The 19,980-nt window shown below is 43.8% G+C and overlaps 1 long non-coding RNA gene across 1 annotated transcript in view; it reads left to right on the forward strand.

Moving 5' to 3' along the window:
* Window positions 1-14,162, forward strand: part of LOC134807912 (uncharacterized) — a 64,554-nt gene extending 50,392 nt beyond the window's left edge. Inside the window, exon 2 of the long non-coding RNA XR_010149527.1 lies at window positions 10,173-14,162. This is a non-coding gene — a long non-coding RNA (uncharacterized LOC134807912). The remainder of the gene's footprint in view (window positions 1-10,172) is intronic.
* Window positions 14,163-19,980: the final 5,818 nt, after the last annotated feature.

The raw sequence follows: 19,980 nt of genomic DNA on the forward strand, positions 1-19,980 counted from the left end.
CGTCAGACTCTCTGGGATACTACAATCCCTGCTTCGGTTTCTGGCAAACTTTCCATTCTTTCATGGCAAAGATGGTTTCCTTTCCCACTCTCCCAGGCCCCCGGCTTCATTATGGTGACCTCTTTCAGCATGGTGGTCAGTGCCTAATATTCATTCGCCCCCGGGGGATCCCAAAGCTGCATATGCAATGCCCACCTCTGTCTTCACGGCGACGGGAATAGAACAGTCTTTCCTTTCGCAAACCTCCATGCCTGCGTCTCCTTTGTACGACTGACTGCTTAATAGTAAAATCGATCTGCTTCTAGGCAGGGGCTTCAGGCCTGGTGACTTGGCCTTAAACAAAGTCACGCCTGCAAAGGACAATTGCTCAGAGCTGTCCCTCTCTGAGGACTGCCCCTGTTAAGGTGTGAGATGGAAAGTTGACAATGGAATTAAAATATTTTGGGCTGTTTGGAGAGCTGTTTTTAATATGTGCAAGGGCTGTAGTAGTCCTTGTTTAGAACATCTTCAGTTTGCCAGGGAGCTCTGTGCATGGAAAATGTGAGCGAAAGGCCTGAGGTAGAAGGGGAATCTAAACGACCTGGACATGTACCCGCTGTTCCGAGCAGCTGGGGGTGTGGGCTCTGTGTGTATTAGGGAAGGCTTTTCTTCTATTTCTAGACATTCTCTCTCCCACCTTTCAGTGGGCATGTAAATACCCATCAGCACCCTGGTCCGCAGGACCATCCCAGCCAGCTGTACCATCCACAGTGGATTGTATACATAATGCAACACCATTAACTGTAATGCTGTCACTCGGCAGAAAGAGCACTGGGGAAGTGCTGGGTGGAAGGCAGGAAGCTGCTGACCAGCTGGCTCTCGTTTATGTAATCATAAACTCAAACCTGCATCTCTCTGAAAGCAAGAAAAATCACTCACCCACCTTTGGATTACACTTTTACACAAATTAATGTCATTTTCTTTTCCAACAGTATTGACTGCAGGGCTGAATTTGGCCCGGCAGGCACAGGGAAACAAGAAGCATGCTAAGAGCAGCTGAGTTAACGGCATCCCTCTCAAGAAAGAGGATTCTCTGAGCAGGCTGAGAGAACAGAGGGAGAAGATGAAGAAGAAGAAGGAGAAGGAGGAAAAAAACCCCAACAACTTGCAAACACATACACCTCCCTGTGTGCTGCTGCTGCCTGGATGCATCTAAGATGGCACCTTGGTGCCCTGCCACATTCGGTCTCCTTGGTACCGAAGCGGCGCTCAGCTTCTTGTCACTGAGTGGATGATGATTATCTGCACCAGGGTCTCAAGGGTGCTCAGGCTTTGCTGGCGATTGGAGCTGAGATGCTTCAGCTGAAGGATTTTAAAAGCTATACAAGGCCAAAGAACCATTACCAGTCACTTGCTGTGTGATGCCTGTTGAAGAGGGGGTGGGTATGGAAAGGAGGGGTGCTGGGGGAGCCAGCAAGGGGAGGGCATGATATCTTTATCCCCTCCCTGTCCTCTCACTCTCCCCCTCTCCTCCCACCTCTCCACTTCCCCATGCCTTTTTAGCCACTGTACCCTTGCTGAGGCATGACAAGGTTATGTCAGTGTGGTCTGAGAATCTATTGATCACGGCCATCAAAGATCTTTGCAGGAGTTTAGGGATTTGGTGCTTTGCATAACACCCCACTCATCTCGGTTAACTCCTCCTGTCCTGGCCTGGGCTCCTACCACCTCAGAGCTGAGCTGTTTGCAAAACTTGCTAATTCCTGTGACAGCTGCTTTCTGAACTACACTCATAAGGCTGTCAAAACCATTGTAATTACTATTATAACAAAGCTCAGGTGCATGACCCAGGCAGCTAAGAAGAGATGGGATTGGATGAGACATAGCAAAGGAAAAAAACCCACATATAGCTACTAACACCCCATGTGTGTGCCTATTCACAGACACACACACATGCTTGCCTCATCTTCCCCTTGGAGGACCACAAAAGAAAGGTTCAATAAGCAGAAGGGATCTTGTTGATCTCCTATCCAGGTGATTTTTCTTTGAATCAGTGGAAAAAAAAAAGAGATGCTAGAAACTACTGAGTCATATACTTGCATTCTGACATGTAACATCTCTCAATAAATGTATTTTGAGTGTGGACTGTGGAGCCAGCACTATCCTAGATGCTGCAGCTAAGCAGGATATAAGACAGACAAAAATCCCTGTCCTCATGGAGCTGTTAGTCTGGATGCACTGATACGAGGCCGCCTGTCTTCAAAGTCTGTGAGTGACTGAGGCCTCCCCTGTGACTACATCATGACTGGATCAGTATTTTCCGCTAGTGCAATTTGCACAAATACACGTACACACTCACATATAATACTTACAGACTTTAATAGTAAAAGAGTAAGAAAATATCTGAAATATTTCTCTTTGGAGTCTGCAAAAACAGGAAAAACTAAAATGTCCCAAACCATGAACCTCAAAGAAAAGTGACACTGGTTTTCAGCCTGATGATGCACTGTGTCCTGAGAGGTGTTTTTGTTAGCTAGATTTTACCCACCTGGAAGGACGATTACAAGGGCTTGCAGTGCATGGAAAAATCTAAGTATTTCTTACAGTAAGAGAGAGGTGGTGGTCCTCCACAGGCTGTAGGATGGGCAGTTCCCGTGGGTACCTGCCCACAGGTTCCTGGGATGCTGCAGGGAGAGCAGGTTTAGAATACAGGGATGTGAGTGGTGTGGTCCTGGACAGGAGGCTACAGAGTGAGAGGACTGGCCTTCAGAGCAAAACTGTATTTTGCAAAGGATCTTGGGGGCCCTTCTGGGATGCAGGGCATCATGAACCCCCAGATGGTGGCCAGGCTTGTGGTCCCGGCTGGGTTATACCACGGAGCATCCTATTCAGGGCACAGCAGAGTGCCCAGGTGTCTAAGGACCAGGGCACATTCAGCCTGCCTGAGGGGGCTTTTGGCCACATGTGACAACAGATGAGCTTCTGGTTGTTCCTCTCTGCCCTTAGCACTGGGTGTCACTGCAGGGAGGGTGGATCCCTTTAGAGACTTGTAGGGGCCAGGAATTAATCACCTGGCTGAAGGAGGGTGGGGGTGGAAGTTGAGAGGAAGAGAGGGGCAAGAGCACGAAAAGTTTGACAGAGGGGAGGAAAGAGAGGGATCTTTTTGGCTCAGCAATTCTCAGACTCCCTCAGAATCCAGCTCTTCATCCTTGGCTGTCCTGAAAGTCTCCTTTTGTAGAGACTGATGTAACGCCTCGGCTGAGCCCCAGACGTTTTGTGCATTAGTGCATTGCCTTTGCACATTTTGAGAGCTGGAGGGTTGGAATCCCAGACACTTATGTTTACAGTGGGACTGCAGATTTCTCTGTTAACAGATTGGAGGAGCAGTGGCATTTGCATGCAGGAGAGTCGTTGCTTCGGAGGCAGGAGAATGCTGGGTCTGGGCTCTCTGTTGGGAATGGGTAGCACTTGGCAACTTCACTGTCAGACCCGAAGCCTCCAATCTCAGAACGCCCATCTGAATGGGAGCCGGCAGAGGGCTCACGCAGCACACAGCCCCATCCTGTGTGTCCAGCCTGCAGCAGGGCGGGGAGGGAGAGCTTCTTTTCTTTTTTCTCTTCTCTTCTTTTCTTCATCTTTACGCTGTCTTCAGAGTTAGGGGGATACATTTTGGATGCTTCCCCTCAAAAGGCAACTTGTTTTGAATAAGCATGCCTACCCCAACCATGCTTTTGAATCACACAATGACTTTATTCATAAGGTCGCTCCTTTCAAGGCAATAGATGAAGAATGAGGAGTCTGGGCCCACAGTGAAATCATCACTAGCTAAACCCAAAGCAGGGATGCTAGCAAGAGAAGTCGACATCTTCCTCCAAAAAGGATTTATTTTTAAGCAATGAGAAGAAGACAAGGCGTGTGTGTCTGTGTGTGTGTGCTACATTCACGTGCCAAGCATGGCATAACTCTGCACGAAGACTACAAGCAACTTGAACTTGGCTTTGGTGACGCCCTGTGTATTTTTCTAATAAACAAAAACACAAAAACAGAATTTCTAAACCCTGGCCCCACCTCCAGAAAGGTCCTCCTCCTCCTTCTCCTCCTCCTTGTCAGACAGTTTCACTTCTGCCATGTTTTTTCATTTCTCCTTTAGGTTCTCCTGCCTTTTTGAATACCTTTGTAGTGAGGAGCCGGCTGCCTCCCCACCTCTTCTCACTTCTGCTGTTTTGTGATCTTGCCGTTTTAGTGAGAGCACAGTCAATAACTATGGAGAGGTGCTGACGACATTACAAAGGAACTCGCCCTTAACAAGTCAACTGTAGACGAGGTGCCAACGGGATGGACGAGAGGATTAAAGTATTTATGCCAAAATATCAGAAGCACACGCAGAATTAGCTCTCTTCGTGTTAGATATTTTACTTTTGGCAAGTCCGTATTTAAAAATCTTTTATCCTTGTTTTGCTTAAAGTATTACAATAAGCCCTGGATTTTTCACAGTTACACTTGTATATTTTCACAGCTGTTTTAATCAGAAAAAATTAATGTGCTTTTGATAGCTCAGAAATCTATCACTGGCAAAAGCTTTGCAAAGATGTGCTATGGAGCAAAGTGGAATCCTCAACATCATACATTTTACTGGCTATTTGAAATTCATAGAATTTCCCCTAAATATTTTCTTTTGCAATTCTTGCCTAAATTAATCTAACAGCTCGGGCTGACTTCTTTGATAATCTCTTTTGTTATGAATGCAGGGATTGTTATTGTTAACGTTCTTTGGTAACCCAATGTGAACTGTCTGTTACTGGAGGAAAATACAATTGCTATTTTTGGGTGTATTGGAAGCATTTACTAAAATAAAATATATGCCATAATGGATAGGCAGGACTGGTACTCTCGTTGGTGGCTTTATAGTTACTGGCTTAACCAAGGTGCTCCCCTGGATTTTCACCAGCAGCTCATAAAAGAACTTGACTTTTGCTTTTCAAGGTCTGAGACTCATACAGATCCACAGACACTGCATCTCGGGCATGGTGACAGCACATGGCCTTGGACCCAAATGCTAGGTACACATCATTCACTGGGCAAGACAGGGAACTAGGAGTAAAGTTCCTGGCAGCATGTCAACAACCCCAACACCAAAAATAATTTAAAAAAACAAAGCAATACAAAAACAACTTGCAACAAGGGAAGGGAAAGATGGGAAAGGAACAAAAGAGATGAACAAAAGTCTCCATTTGCCCAGGTTTGCCTGGCAAAGAAGAGGCTGGTTTCAAGGGGAGGGGGAATCAGTGGATTAATGTGAACTTTAATACCGAAGCAGTGTGTGTTTATTGCTGGTGACCACAAGACATAAATCTTGCAAGCACAATATACAATGTGATGCAGCCCCCAGTTTTTTTTTTTTTTCCCTCTCCAGTCTCAATTTGTGTGTAAGTGTGTGTTAAGTGCTGGTGAAAAATAGTGACCTTTAATAAAGGATTGTATCCTGTGACTATTTTCCCAGACACACAGTGACCTTTCAAACCAGACTGAGGTGAGGGGGTGTGGAGTTTGGACTTTGAACCGGCCAGACCCCGCTGCGCTCCTCTGTTAGCCTGGCCACTTTTTATTGTGTCACCAGGGAGCATTCTGTATGCAAAGCAGGCTGGGCTGGCAGCCTGAACCTTTGCAAATCAATTTGTCTGTGAAGGCGAGTCCACTGGAGTGAAAGATGGTCTAACAGGGCACACTGCCTCCTCTCTTTGTGACATCATCGCCTGTGGTACTCTTGTCAGTCATGTCTGCCCAAAGGACAGTTGGAAAGGGGGGCCATGCTGGGGAAGGGGTGAAAGGGTGGGAGGGGTTAATCCTCATGACCAACTGTGGCCTGAGAGACAAGGGGCGTTCTTCTTAAGAGGACAAAGCTAGGGGGTGGATGATCTGCCTGGCTGGGAGGGTGTTGGGGGAGGGCACCATTCACTTTCAATATTGTTGCCTGGCTGTAGAAGCCAACCCTACTGTTTCTTCTCTCTTCTGGGTCTAGGTATTGTTACAGGAAGGGATCACTATCTCTTTTGGACCAAGAGAGTGTCAGGTCCTAAGGAAATGTTGAAGGTCATAGTAGCAAGAAGGTTCACACCTGCCAATGGAGCTGGCACCCATGAACTCTAACTTTTGACTATTTACCATTAAAGACCTTGAGCTACAATCCCATCTCATAGCAAACCTTTTCATAAGGGTTAATATTATTATTGATTTCCTTAAGTCTTTCCAACATCCACGACTGTGCATTAATCAGTTGCTAAAAAGACCAGAAAAGACAGAAAAATTTAATTACCTTGTTCCCTAATTCAAATTTCTTCAAGAAGTCCTTCTAAAGATATGGAAATCCTGCATTTTTCATAAAACAGTGGTTAGATCAATTTCCGTGTAAGCAATGAATCATCTTTATACTTCACAAAAGATGGGGAGCAAAGTTTGACTTACCAAAGAAAGGCTGACTGATTAGTCTCTGGGTGAACAGTCTGGTGGGAAGACCACAGATTCCTGACCCCTGCACAGGTTTAACATGAAGCCCTCCAAGGAACCTTTCAGAACTGCAGCAATGACTTACGGTGGCTTCAGAGTGGGGTGAGCTTGAGTTCTAATCCTTGCTCTATCACTTATCAGATTATGAGAACTTCGGCAAGTTACCGACCTCTTTAAGCCTTGGTTTCCTCATCTATGAAATGGGGATAAGGCATATTTACCGTATGGGGTTTTTGTGAGAATGAAGAGTTCAGATGCTTGCACTGCTTGGCAGAGTGCTGGCATGTAGTTACCTTCCATAAGCGGCAGCCCTGGTAATAATATAAGTGATGATTATTGAGGTTGGGTACTAAACAGGATGTTGTTGTCTACAGATAGATGAAGGATAATTCAGGTTTTAAATAGCTTTATCATCCATGAGGCACTTGTTTCAACTTAAAGATCCTGGATGTTTGAGGAGAAGTTGTGTTTTATTTTGCAAATTGTCATATTGGATTTAAGATGATTGACATGTGCATCATATATATGTAGCATCATATATATGTATACACACATAGAAATATGTATTTGTGCTATGCACACATCATTTTTTTTCTGACTACCAAGCTATTTTCAGTTATAACCCCCAAGCATAGGATACTAAAATTTATTTGTGTATCATGTCCTTTCTACATGAGATCACAGGATGATTTGCAGAGAGTCAGTGGCAAGCTGACAGGGAGAAAATGTTTTTGGGAGCAGGATTTGAAAGGGAAGTCACTGTGAGGCGAGGCTAGCCATCCATTTGTAAAGAGCACAGACGTGATTGGCATGGGCTGACGACTGAAAGAAAAATTCCCAAAACAGTTTAATTTTTAAGTTGAGTTTGAAGTTGAGTTTCACCATGAAAATTGTGAAAAGGAATGGGTTGAGTGTATCTCATTTTGAGGGAAACAATCTTACTGACCTTTTTATTTGGGAACTCACAACTAAGGGAACAGTAATGGGGGATTTGGGAAGTAATATGAGCAAAGGTAGGAATTTCAGAGAGACCCGAGGCAACATGGAGTATTCTAGGTGAGGAAAAGGAAATATTAGAGGCAGAAAGATAAGAATGAGGTCACATATCAGATATTGGAATCAAAGTTAGGATGCTAGAATTCCTTTAACGATAGCAACAAAAAACAAGAAACAAACAAAAAACAAACAAACAAAAAAACCCAAACAGATAATACAGAAACAACCACAAAAACAGTTCTTTTAACCACAAGTTAGTGGTGTAGAATGAAGCCTTGAAATAGCAAGCTAAAAAAAAAAAAGGTTATATCGAGCATCCCTTAAGAAACACAGAAGACTTTGAGACTAAAAGTAGATATAATTCTTAGCATAGAGGTAATGAATGACACATTCCAGAAAATGAAGAAAGGATGATAGACAAAGACATGCAGGTCCAGTCAGATCTTGTTTACGCGTTTCATGGATTCAGTTATCCAAGATGTCAAATCTGGACCATAAGTGAGATGGTTCCAAAGCCTTACCCAATACAAGCAGCACCTGAGGTGGGCATCTTTCTGGTCCCTTGGTTCAGCTCATCTTGCAAAGGGTTCCTTTGCACTCCCTAAGTAAGAGATGAATTGAGGCCAGGTTGAGAAACAGGAAAAGGGAGAGAAACTTCTTGGAATTGCATGAGCAGAAACCATTCTTAGAAAGGCTGGCTGTCCTAATACAGTTAAGTGTGTAGGCATAATGCTCCCAGTGTTCCCAGAGGCTGAGTTGGAAGAAGCCACGTGGGAAATTGGAAATAGCGTGGCTCCTTTGTCCTTGCTATATTCTGCTCTGTTTTTCTTAGATGTTGGAAAACTCTCCTTGAATCCTGTCCTTCCACTGCTTATGAAAGCAGGGGATTACATTACCTCAGACCTCTTCTACAGTGAGAGAAGGTTGATTACAGTTATCAACTGGAATTGTGGAGAAAAATGAGAAAAGATTAGGCATCTATAACAAGAAATAGGCAGAGCATGAGTCTGTAGGGCAGGGCAGCTGCTAGCCAGGTGGAAGTGAAAGTCTAGGTGCAAGTGGTCTGGGAGGTGGAGGCTGACCCTGCTGGTAGAAGCTCAAACCTGCATTAGGGAAAGGAAACTCGGACACTGTTTTCTCCTCTCTGTCCACAAATGAGGAATAATAGAGCCATTTTCTATTCTTATTCTGGGGATAGGGTGTGTCCCAAGAGAGGTCACATTCTAAGACCCTGTCCAGTTTGAACTGAGGCATGACCATCTTGATCAGTCGTAGGAGATTTCTATGAGGAAGTGAGATGGAAAAGGGTAGGGCCTCTTATCCTAATATACTCAAATTGGTAACATTAATTATCCATCAGATAAGAAATCAGGGCCTCGCCTGGCATCTCTGACAGCAGTAGGATGGGAGCTCTCTGGAGGTTTCCAGCTGCCTCGATGGCGGCTGGCTGTGGGTGATTCCTGGACCAGGTGCTGGGAGCATTCTACAAGATCACCTAGGGTAGTGCCTGATGAGAATGAGGTGTCTGGTAAAATGGAGCTGTCTCATTGTGCTTCGACACTTAATTGTACACTGTCTCTTCAATGACAAAGTGAAGCCTTGAGGGTAGGCCCCATATCTGCACATTAAAATTCCTCAGGATCTCTTACTAAACTGGCATGCAGTAGCCAGAAATGTAGCTGGTGAAACTTTGTTGTTTAGCTATTTAAGTGGTGAGGGAAGGAGAAGAGGTCCCAGAAAAAAATCTCCCAGCCATTGGGAAGGGAGGTGCTCGTGGTGGTGGGGAGAGGACTTGTGGGTGGTTAAGCTTATTACCCTGATTAACTTGGTTAGCTTGTTACCCTGATTAACTTTATCCAAGTGTTTCATATGCTTAGAGCTTATCTGATCTCCACATGGGCCATGAAAGCTACTGGGGCTGGGAACTCCTGCCCATTACCAATTAGAACTGGGGTTAGGACTAAAAACAAAAGAGCTTTACTTTGTGTAGCACTCCACCATTTTCATTTTCATTTTCTTTTCTTTTCTTTTTTTTTTTTTTTGAGATGGAGTTTCACTCTTGTTGCCCAGGCTGGAGTGCAATGGTGTGATCTTGGCTCACTGCAACCTCTGCTTCCTGGGTTTAAGCGATTCTCCTGTCTCAGCCTCCTGAGTAGCTGGGATTACAGGCAAGGGCTACCACGCCTGGGTAATTTTTGTATTTTTAATAGGGATGGGGTTTCATCATGTTGGTCAGGCTGGTCTTGAACTCCTGACCTCAGGTGATCCACTGGCCTCAGCCTCCCAAAGTGCTGGGATTACAGGCATGAGCCACTGCACCTGGCCCACCATTTTTATTTTCTTACTTTCTTTTAAAATAGTTTTTAAATTAAGGTATGACTAACATACAAAAAAGCTATAAATATTTAATGTACACAGTTATCCCTCGGTATCCTTGGGGGATTGGTTCCAGGACCACTACAGAGACCAAAATCTGGGGATGCCCAAGTCCCCTGTATAAAACAATGTGGTATTTGCATATCACCTATTCACATCCTCCTGCATACTTTAAATCATCTCTAGATTACATATAATACCTATTACAATGTAAATGCTATGTAAATAGATATAAATATAGCGTATTTTTAAATTTGTATTTTAAAATTGTTGTATTGTTATTTTTTATTGCTTTATTTCCCAAAAATTTTTGGCAGGTGGTTGGATGAATCTGAGGATGTGGAACCCGTGGATATGGAGGGCTGACTCAACGCCTTGATGAGCTTGAAGATAAGTATATACCCCCGAAACCACCACCACAAACAATGCCATAAACTTAACCACTGCCTCTAAAAGTTTCCTCTCTCCTTTTTTCTACAATAAGGATATTTAACATAAGATCTACCCTCTTAACAAATGTTTAAGTGTATAATATAGTATTGTTAACTATATGCACTGTGTCGTACAGTAGCTCTCTAGGATTTACTCATCTTGCATAACTGAAACTATGTATCTTTTGATCAACACTTCTCCAGTTCCCCCTCCTCCCAGCCCCTAGTAAGACTATTTTAGATTCCTCATATAAGTGAGCACTTCACTATTTTCAAACTGCATTTGTAAAGTTGATCTCCAGGTAGAGTTGCAAGATAAAGTACAGGACACTCAACTACATTTGCATTTCAGATAAACAACAAATAATTTTTAAATATTGCATGGTTCATACCTAGACCAAAAAATTTTGTTGTTTATCTGAATCTCAAATGTAGTTGGGCATCCGGTATTTTTTTTTGTTGTTGTTGTTATTGTTGTTAAATCTGGCAATATTATCTCCAGGCAGAAGACTAGAATTGTGGTTAAAGCACAAACACTGCTAACATAGAAGTGGTTAGTACTTCAAGCTCTGCAGCTTATTAACTTGGTGTCTTTGGGGAAGATTTCTTTTCTTTTGAGTTGGAGTCTTGCTCTTATTGCCCAGGCTATAGTGCAATGGCGTGATCTTAGCTCACTGCAACCTCTGCCTCCAGGGTTCAAGTGATTCTCTTGCCTCAGCCTCCAGAGTAGCTGAGATTACAGGTGCCTGCCACCACGCCCGAGTGATTTTTTGTATTTTTAGTAGAGATGGGGTTTCAACATGTTGGCCAGGCTGGTCTCAAACTCCTCACCTCAAGTGATCCACCCGCATTGGTCTCCCAAAGTGCTGGGATTATAGGTGTGAGCCACTGAGCCCAGGCTTCTTCTTCTTTTTTTTTTTTTTCCCTTGCAACCATAATTTTCTTGTGTGTCTATCACGCATTGTGTGCCAGGCTGTGCTGTGAGAACTTCATGAGATAATGCACATACAGGCTCAACACATAGTGCTTGCTAAGAAAGGTATCGTTATTCTCTCATTCAAGCCTAGCACAAAAGACATGTGAGGAAGACACTGAGTCTTCATTTTAGAGAGGAGGAAACTGAGGCTCAAGGTTGTGAAGAATCCTGGTGAGGCTGATTTGAACCTGGATTCCAGAATCCTGCTCTTTTCTCCTTAGGCGGCTGGTGGGAAATTGCCAGGTGATTTCCAGGCCAGGGCCTTGCATTGTAGACTGCCAGTTCAGATGTCTTAGATGGGACTCAGAAGGTGGGATTCAAAGGGGCAGTGGTGCAAACCCAGTGGAAATGGTTGCTAAACACAAAAGACAAGTAGGCGGTGTCTTCTTGGGCCAAACTCCCCAGTAAGCTGCTATCAGTAGCATTTGCTCAGGAGTGAAACACACACAAAGTGTGTTCCTGAGAACTGCTAAGCAAGTGAACTTTCCCTTCCCTTGGGTCAGCACCTTCCCTCTCAGGGAGGCCTGGAGCCCTTGGGAGCCTCTTGCTTCTGTGATCCCTCTCCAGCCCCATGGAGGAGGGATGCTGGCTCGAGTTCCCCATGTGGGGGTGGCAGCTGGCCTTCGCCACGGCTCCCACCTAATGAAAACATTGCAAGATGGACAAAGCATAAAGCAAAGCAGAGACACTGATGTGTGGGCAGGTGTGAGCAAATAAATAAATAAATAAATAAATAAAGTTCCAGCACGAAAAGTTGAATTGCTGACACATGGGATATCTTAATAGTGTGGGAAAAGAGGATTATGAGATCAAAGGCCATGATAAGAGGGAGATTATTTCTTCACAACTCTGCCACAAAGAGGGACAGTCATATAGGAAGAGCAGGCACTTACACATGCCCATTTCTTTGATTTCAAAGTGTGAAACACTCCACCAGATTCCACAGAACCTGCTCCCACTCCTGACTCCCCAACCCTCCCACCCCTGCTGCCTCCCACCACTGCCTGCTTTTGCTGGTAGAATGCAAGACTTCTAGTGCACACCAAATTTGCTTCCCTGGGATTTTATTTCCAACTCATATTTTTATTTTTTCATAGCTAAGTGTTTTTCTCTGGCTTTTGAACATCCTGGCTTTTGCTTGAAGTCTCAGCCCATGTTCTTTATTTGGTGGTAACATTAGGAGTCAATTTGGAGGTTTTAAACAAATTATTATTATTTCATTTTTTAAGAAAAGGAAACCGGTTTGCCAGCATTATTGCTAATTCTTAAAATTCAAAGCAGTTTGTTAGAGACTGTTCTTTGGTCTTGGAGATGGAGCCGAGTTTGGTTTATAGCCCGTTGTCTTCACACCCATCTTGGTGACTAATACTGTAAGATGGATTTCCTTTTTTTTTTTTTTTTTCCTTCCTTGAAGTGGGTTTCAAATTCCCAAAGAATTTCTGGGAGGGGAAAAAATCCTTTAATTGAAAGCAAGAGAAAACAAAACAATAAAAACATAAGAGAGCGACAGAAATATCATGTTTAATGAAACCAAGTTCCATCCCTGCAGATGGAGGCACAGAATGACCTAAAGATAGAAAAACAAGTTTCTTTTATGTGCCTTTTAAAGCTCGGTTTTATTTTGAGGGTTGCCTGTGTGACTGACCAGAGCCTCACCGAGCCCTTTAGAGAGCAGGCAAGAGGAGTCCAGCCGCCCTCCACCTCCTTCGAGTCTCCCAGGCATAATGCACACTCAGACACTTTCCTCCTGGGGCCTCAGTTTCTTCTTTGTAAATGGGCAGATTCTTGTCTACCTCCATGAGTTTTTGTAGGATTCTTGGAGATGAGTTAAGGAAAGTTCTTGGCACAATGTCTGGCCCTTTTGAAATGATGCTGGCTATTCTTGTGGCCTGATCTTCCCCACCTGTGAGGCTCTGTGTGCAGGCAGACCATAATCTTCCATCGAGTAGGGCTGGGCTTTGCACACCTGAGAGGCCTCCTGGGCCCTGATGATACCCGTGGACTGAACAAGTAACCAAGAATAACAGAATCATTCAGGCAGGTTTCTTAAAATAAACTAAGAAAGAAACCCTGAACATCCTTTTTAAACAAATTAGGCAAAACACAGAAAAATAAAACAAATTTTTAAAACTCCACAAATCTGTAATTAACTCTATTTCATTAGTAATTAATGACTTGAAAGTTTTCCTATTCTGCTGTCAATTCTTCCATCTCTTTGAAAACCTTTCTGTCTTTTCCACCTTCTATCTATGGAATTACTCTCCCAGAAGGCTGAGAGGACTTGGGTATGTTTTGAGGCTAGAAATGGACTTGACCCTTATCCATTAGAAAAGGGGCCGGGTACAGTGGCTCATGCCTGTAATCCCAGCACTTCAGGAGGCTGAAGCAGGCGGATCACCTGCCATCAGGGGTTTGAGACCAGCCTGGCCAACATGGCGAAACTCCATCTCTACTAAAAATACTAAAATTAGCTGGTCTTGGTGGCAGGTGCCTGTAATCCCAGCTACGCGGGAGGCTGAGGCAGGAGAATTGCTTGAATCCAGGAGGCAGAGGTTGCAGTGAGCTGAGATCACGCCACTGCACTCCAGCCTGGGTGACAAGAGTGAAACTCCATCTCAAAAAAAAAAAAAAAAACAAAAAAACACACAAGAAGAAGAAGAAGAAGAAAAGGGCACTGAGGCTCTAATAATTGCGTATGGTCTATGAAATTCCTAAATAGCAGGGGCACCATTTATTCTGGAATCTTCTTTGCTAGAGAATAACAGAGGATTGTGTATCACTAATCCACCTTTACTATTCTTCACATACACTGCTCCTGCCCAACCTAGAACAATTTTAAGCACTTGGCTGGAGTCTCTGACTTTTCCTATTACTCCTAACCTGCAGTTTTCCTCATCTCACTTCCTTTCTCCTCCTTGTCTTGGTGCAGCAAACCCTCTCTTTCCTTGGTTCTCCAGTGGCAGCTCCTCTCCCTCCGCATTATCTGCTAATTTCTGTCCCTTTTAAGATACAGCATGGGCACCTTAATTCATTGAATTGGGTTGGTTGAACCCAAGGGGGTATTGTTCGTCCCTCTCCTCTTCCTTCTCTCCTCTTCCTTCTCTTTCCCTCTTTTAGTTTGTTTTAGTCCATGTACCTTGCAACTGCATTTCTAGCTGGAATTCCATATTTTTAAAAAATTTAGAAAATTTGTTGATTTTTATGTCCTTTATTCTATAAAAACTCCTGTCATTCCTGGCAACCCAAGTTGGCCTGAGTGATAAATAGCAGCTGTTTTTTAATGTTTCAAATGGCAAAAGGTTTCCCTCTAGGAATAATAGCTGGTACACTGACACTGAATCCATTTGTTAAAATGATTTCTATTTTATTTTTTATGATATATGTCTATTGAGCAGCTTGAGGCAAGCCTGTGTTATCTTATGGCTTGTTCATCCCACCTTGTATTCACGCAAGCCCTTCCTTGCCCCATCCCAGCCCTTGCCAGTTCAGTGCAAACTTAGCAGCAAGTGTACTTTCTTTCATATATTCATCTGGTGAGTAAAGTTTGGATCTTTGGTTTGTACCCTTCCCTTGCTCTGTCAGGGCAAGATGGGGGCAGGCTGGGTGTGAAGGGAGTAACTCTGCTTTTTAATCACTTAGAAACGTACCCTTCTCTCTGGCTTTGCTTTTGTTCAGGGGTTTTTAACCTTGTTAAGAAGTCACACCTGGCCTCCAAATAATTGCATCCTCCACATTAAAGTTTACTGCCCCTTTCAGTAGAAATAAAATGAAAACTAGAGAATTTAGAGACAGACCACAGGCTTTGACCATGCAGTGAAATTCACCCAAGTATAACATTGTGTGGATGCAAAGCATCAACACAGAGAAAACTTGAATGGGGCTGGACAGCACCCTCACTTACCTTCGGGGTCTTGGCAGTTTCTGAATGTATGAAGCTCACCCATCCTGGCACAGCAAGAATGATCCAGCTTGGAAGATGGGTTAATATTGTCCCATCCTTGTTTGGTGATCTTTGCTGTTTTGCGTTTTAAAAATCTTTTCTTTCAAATTGTCTCAGAATGTCTTTTTATTTTCTTCTCTGCCAAGCCTACAGGACCAGGAAGGGTTACATCTAGTTAGCTGTGCCTGTGCTTAAAGATTACCTCTCTCTGTTTTTTTTTAAAACACACACACACACACACGCACACGCACACTCAGACTTAACTTGTTTAATTTTCATTATGAAGGGTGAAGTCCTAGTAGGGAATTACCCTTGGGAACAAAGTTAACAGCACACAATTGGAATACTGAGTCTTAAGGCAACCTTTTTTTAAGGGCAATAAGGAGATTGGCTCTGGGCTCAGACGGGACACCTGGGCAAGCCTTGTCTACTGCAGACAGGCTGTTTTTGCCCCTTTTTGGGTTCACTCCATCTCTCTCCATGTGCTGCTTCTAGAACTTCCTGGTGCTCAGGCCTGGCCTCACAAAAGGGAACAACCGTTCATGTCCAGACACATTGCAGACTTCTGGCAAAGCAGCCTGAGCTCACGAAAATTTACACTTTTCCTGGCAACTGGCCGAGAGTATGAGCAGGACTTGGCTTGGGTTTGCTTTCAGTTAGAGGGTGGGAGTGGAGGGAGGAAGGTGGGGCTGGGGGATGGGGCAGCAGTGAGATCCCCATGAAGGGTCAGAACTGCTGAAATAAATATCAGCTCAGCTAGGGAGAGCAATTCCTGTAATTATATCTGCTCAATGGCTTATAATCAGCATTCTTAGCAGAGCCTGTCCCTTTCATGTTTTCTCCTCGTGTGTGCAATATGGGTGGCACCGATGGTGGGGGCAGGGGGCAGAATAACACCTTGGTTAAAAAAAAGGTGGTGGTGTTAGTGGTGGTTATGGCTGTTTATATGAACATCACTCTTATTGAGGTTACCTTTGAAATAATTCCAGTGGGGCATTTGCTGGAATTTCTGGTGGTGGGAAAGGGGCTCTTAAGAGGCTTGGGGGACTGTGTGTTGTTTTTCACTAGGGGGAATCCTGTGCCTATAGACATTTAAAATACCAAATAAAACTGAGCGTGTGAACGAAGCTCAGAGTTGCCATTTTGGTCCTGCCCTCCGAGTGAGGATCCATTTTGGGTCCCACCCTCGTGTAGCCATTCTCCATCTCCCCTCTGAAAAACTTGAGAGAAACCAGCCGTCTGCCAGTCCACAGCCCGTGTGTCATTTCCTTCTCCAAGCCTCACTCTTTCCACAGAGGAGACTTTTCAAATTAACGTTTTCAGTTCATTAAAGACCGTTTCGCAAACATCTTGTTCTGGTAAAGGCAGCATTTCATCTGGAAATGGTCAGGCGCACATTGGCACAGAATGGTGTGAGAAAGAAAAAAATTCAAAGTCAAATCCCTTCTCACCAAGTGGACAGAGAGTGTGCAGTAAGCCTCAACTGGGCCTTCCTTAGAGGATGCAGAGATTTCTTTGGAAGGGAAGAACAAAGTCAATGAATGAAAATTATTTGCTCTTGTTTGTTTTACAAAACTAGCAAGGGAATAGGGGAGCTGGGCTTTCATTGCCATTCTCAAAAAAGAAAAAAAAAAAAAGAGAATTCTCAGGGAATGAGCAACAGCTCTCAACTGTGCCTCTTTTTCTTGCTTTTGCTAACATCCACTGTAGCCTCTCCAGGGCTCTCTCTGTGCTTGGGGAGTAATGCATGAAAATCCTTCTGCCTCCAGAAGAAAATATGGTCTTCTCTTCCTTGCCTGGTTTGAAGGAGACACTTTGAGAGCCTCACCCAAATGGCTGGATTCCTCAAAATAAACCAATGGAGCAAAACAGCAGTACCTGGAAAAGCTTGAGTGCTTGCGGCTGGGACAAAATTTCAGACAGATTCAGTTGATGTACAACTGAAGATAGGTGAGCAGAAGTTGCATTTCTCTTGCTGTGTTGCCCCAGACTTGGAGAAAAAACTCAAGAAGCTTAGAGTAGGAAGGAACCCGAGGGATTAGCTAGTCTTTTTATTTATTTATTTACCTACTTACTTATTTATTTAAACTGTTTTCTGGAGTTCCAGGATTAGCTTCACTTTTATGTGTTTCATATGGTGGAGTCTGGCACAAGATTTCCACCAGACCTCAAGCTCAGTGAGGCCTGGGCCATGTTCACTTTATTCATGTTAATTGCACAAAGTTGGCTCTAGGTAACTATCTGTGAACTGAACACAGAAGAAATAATGTAGCTTCAAAGGAGTTTGACAATCATGATCCAGTCTTTTTGTCCTCCCTACCACCCATTTTACATCAAGGCCAGAGAAGCTGGATGAGTTTCCCAGGGTCTCCTAGCCAGTCACTAGGCCTAACCAATACCCAGGCCTAACCAGTGTCCCCTAACAGCCAGACTAGTGTCCCCTCCATCAGTGGGACCCAATCAAAACCACAGATGCCAGCTTTTCAAGGCCAGCTTTTGGATATTAAGACCCATTCCCCACTCACCATTCAACCAGTGCTGGGCATGAACAGCTGGGGCATTTGGAACCGTGAGCTCTACAGGAGCAGGATTATGTCTGTTTTGTTCATCACTGTGTACTGTGTGCATAGCACATGGCCTGGCACTTCAGTAACTGCTCAGTTATTGTAATGCTTATTGAATAAATGAACAAAAACACAACTCCAGCCCAAGTTCTCCTCTCTTGAGTAATCTGGAAACAAAAGATAATGCTCCATCCCAAGCTTGTCCTCAAGAACTCTAGGACCACAGAGGTCTTTTGTCTTAATTGCAGAATGAGCCGGGATTGATAGAGCTCCACCCTCAGTGGCACCCAGCCTCCATGTCAGCATCAGCATCAGCATCATGGTAGCAGCAGCAGATAGAGATGAAGTACCTTACTCTCATGAGCCTGCACAAGGAAAGAAGCAGTTTTTGCCTTGTTTGAACATGGCTACTGGTTGGTCCTACTCCATCAATCTTCTTACTCTTGCCCTGTGCAAATTATATACTCCTACAGCCTGAATTCATGGGGTGGGGCAAAGAACACTGGACTCTTGAAGTAGCAGATTGGGTGCTAGAGTTGGTTTCACAACTTCCTGGTTATGTAACCTCATGCTTGACCCTTGTCCTATTTAATCTCTAGTTTCTGTAGGTGTCAAAAGGGAAAGCATACCATGTGGATTTGCTGCATACCGGCTGTGTGTCATTGGTCGAGTTTTGTAATCTTTGGGTTTAAGCCTCAGTGTCCTTAACTGTGAAATGGGTTATTAACAGAATGTACTGCTCAGGGTTCATGTAAGCATTATGAGAGTAAATACATATAGAATACCCAGCGTAGTAAGTGTTCAATATGTGTTGTTGTCATACTTGTTCTCATCTCACAGGAATTATAAAAACCATGTGAAGTGATTCATTCTATAGAAGAAGAATTCTATATAATGTAAGGGATGGGTATTGTATTTTTAATTATTTTCACTGTGTATCCAATTCTCTACTAGCATTCACACTTAGCTCTGTTTTACACAAATATCAGAGATAAATGGTTCCAAATGAAAGCCATGACCTTAACTCCTTCCTGGTGTTCTCCCACCTCCCTCACTCTTCCTGCCCCCATCTCATCTCCTCTTCCTGTGTTTCCTGCTTCAGCAAATGGTGTCAACATCTTTACAGTTGTCTAAGCCAACAGACCAGAAGAAGTAAAATTCCACCTCACCTTCATAACTACTCAATTACCAAGTCCTGTCAATGCCCTTGATTAGGGGGACCCTCTCCAAAAGCTGGATGTGCTTCTCCCTCCACATTCTGCTATTTGGTTTTAAGCCATAGCCTCTCACCTAGGTTTGGGCAGCTGTGTCTCTGTGGCCCTACTCTCCAGCTCTGCTGTCTACATTCTTAGCAGGTTTGTGTTCCTCCCATTCTTGCCTCTGGCTTCTACACAAACTTCTCCTCTTCCTCTCACCTGGGCAGCCCTTTCAGGACTCAGCTTAGAGTGTTCCTACAGGAAACTCTCCTTGAGCACCCTCCTGAGGCCTGAAGGATGAGTGCCTTCTAGGGGCATCTTTACTACATTGCCTTGGGCATACCTCTGCCTCAGTGTTTATCATCAGGCCATGTTAAGATTTTTAGAGACAATAAATCATAAATTACAATGTCTTCGGGGAATACCCATCCTATGGCACAGAATGAGGTGTTGCTGGAAATAAAATAAAATTAAAAAAATAAGATATTCTCATCTCTGTATGTAATCTAAAATAAAAGAAAATAGTAAACTATATGTGTCATTGTAATTATCACTAACACTGCTTGTTATGGATCAGGCTCTGGCACTCACTTTACAGATGTTAAAACTCATTTAATTCTCACAATGATTGCATAACCTGCTATCCCCATTTTGCGGATGAGAAAACTGAGGCCCAGAATGGTAAAGTAACTTGTCCCAGATCACCGAGCTAGTAAGTGACAGAACTTATCTTCAAATATAGGCATTCTGTTCCAGGGTCTATGTTCTCAACCATATACTGTAAGGAAGCTCAACAAAATTCAGAATGTTTGCTATTTTACATGTTTTGAAGAAATATCCAGCGTAAAATCGTTCCAAGAATATTTCTGTGTTGCTCTTCTGTTGTTGACACTGCTTTGCTGAGACTCTGCGCATGTGCTTCTTGCCAACTGACCAAGCCACGCTGCTTACTGCATGGCACAGTTGCCTTTGCAAGACAGAAGACATCTATCTTCCCCTCTGGACTCTAATCCCTGAG

The sequence above is a fragment of the Pan troglodytes genome, chromosome 12 (genome assembly GCF_028858775.2).
Source record: "Pan troglodytes isolate AG18354 chromosome 12, NHGRI_mPanTro3-v2.0_pri, whole genome shotgun sequence".
In the NCBI taxonomy this organism is placed as follows: Eukaryota; Metazoa; Chordata; class Mammalia; order Primates; family Hominidae; genus Pan; species Pan troglodytes.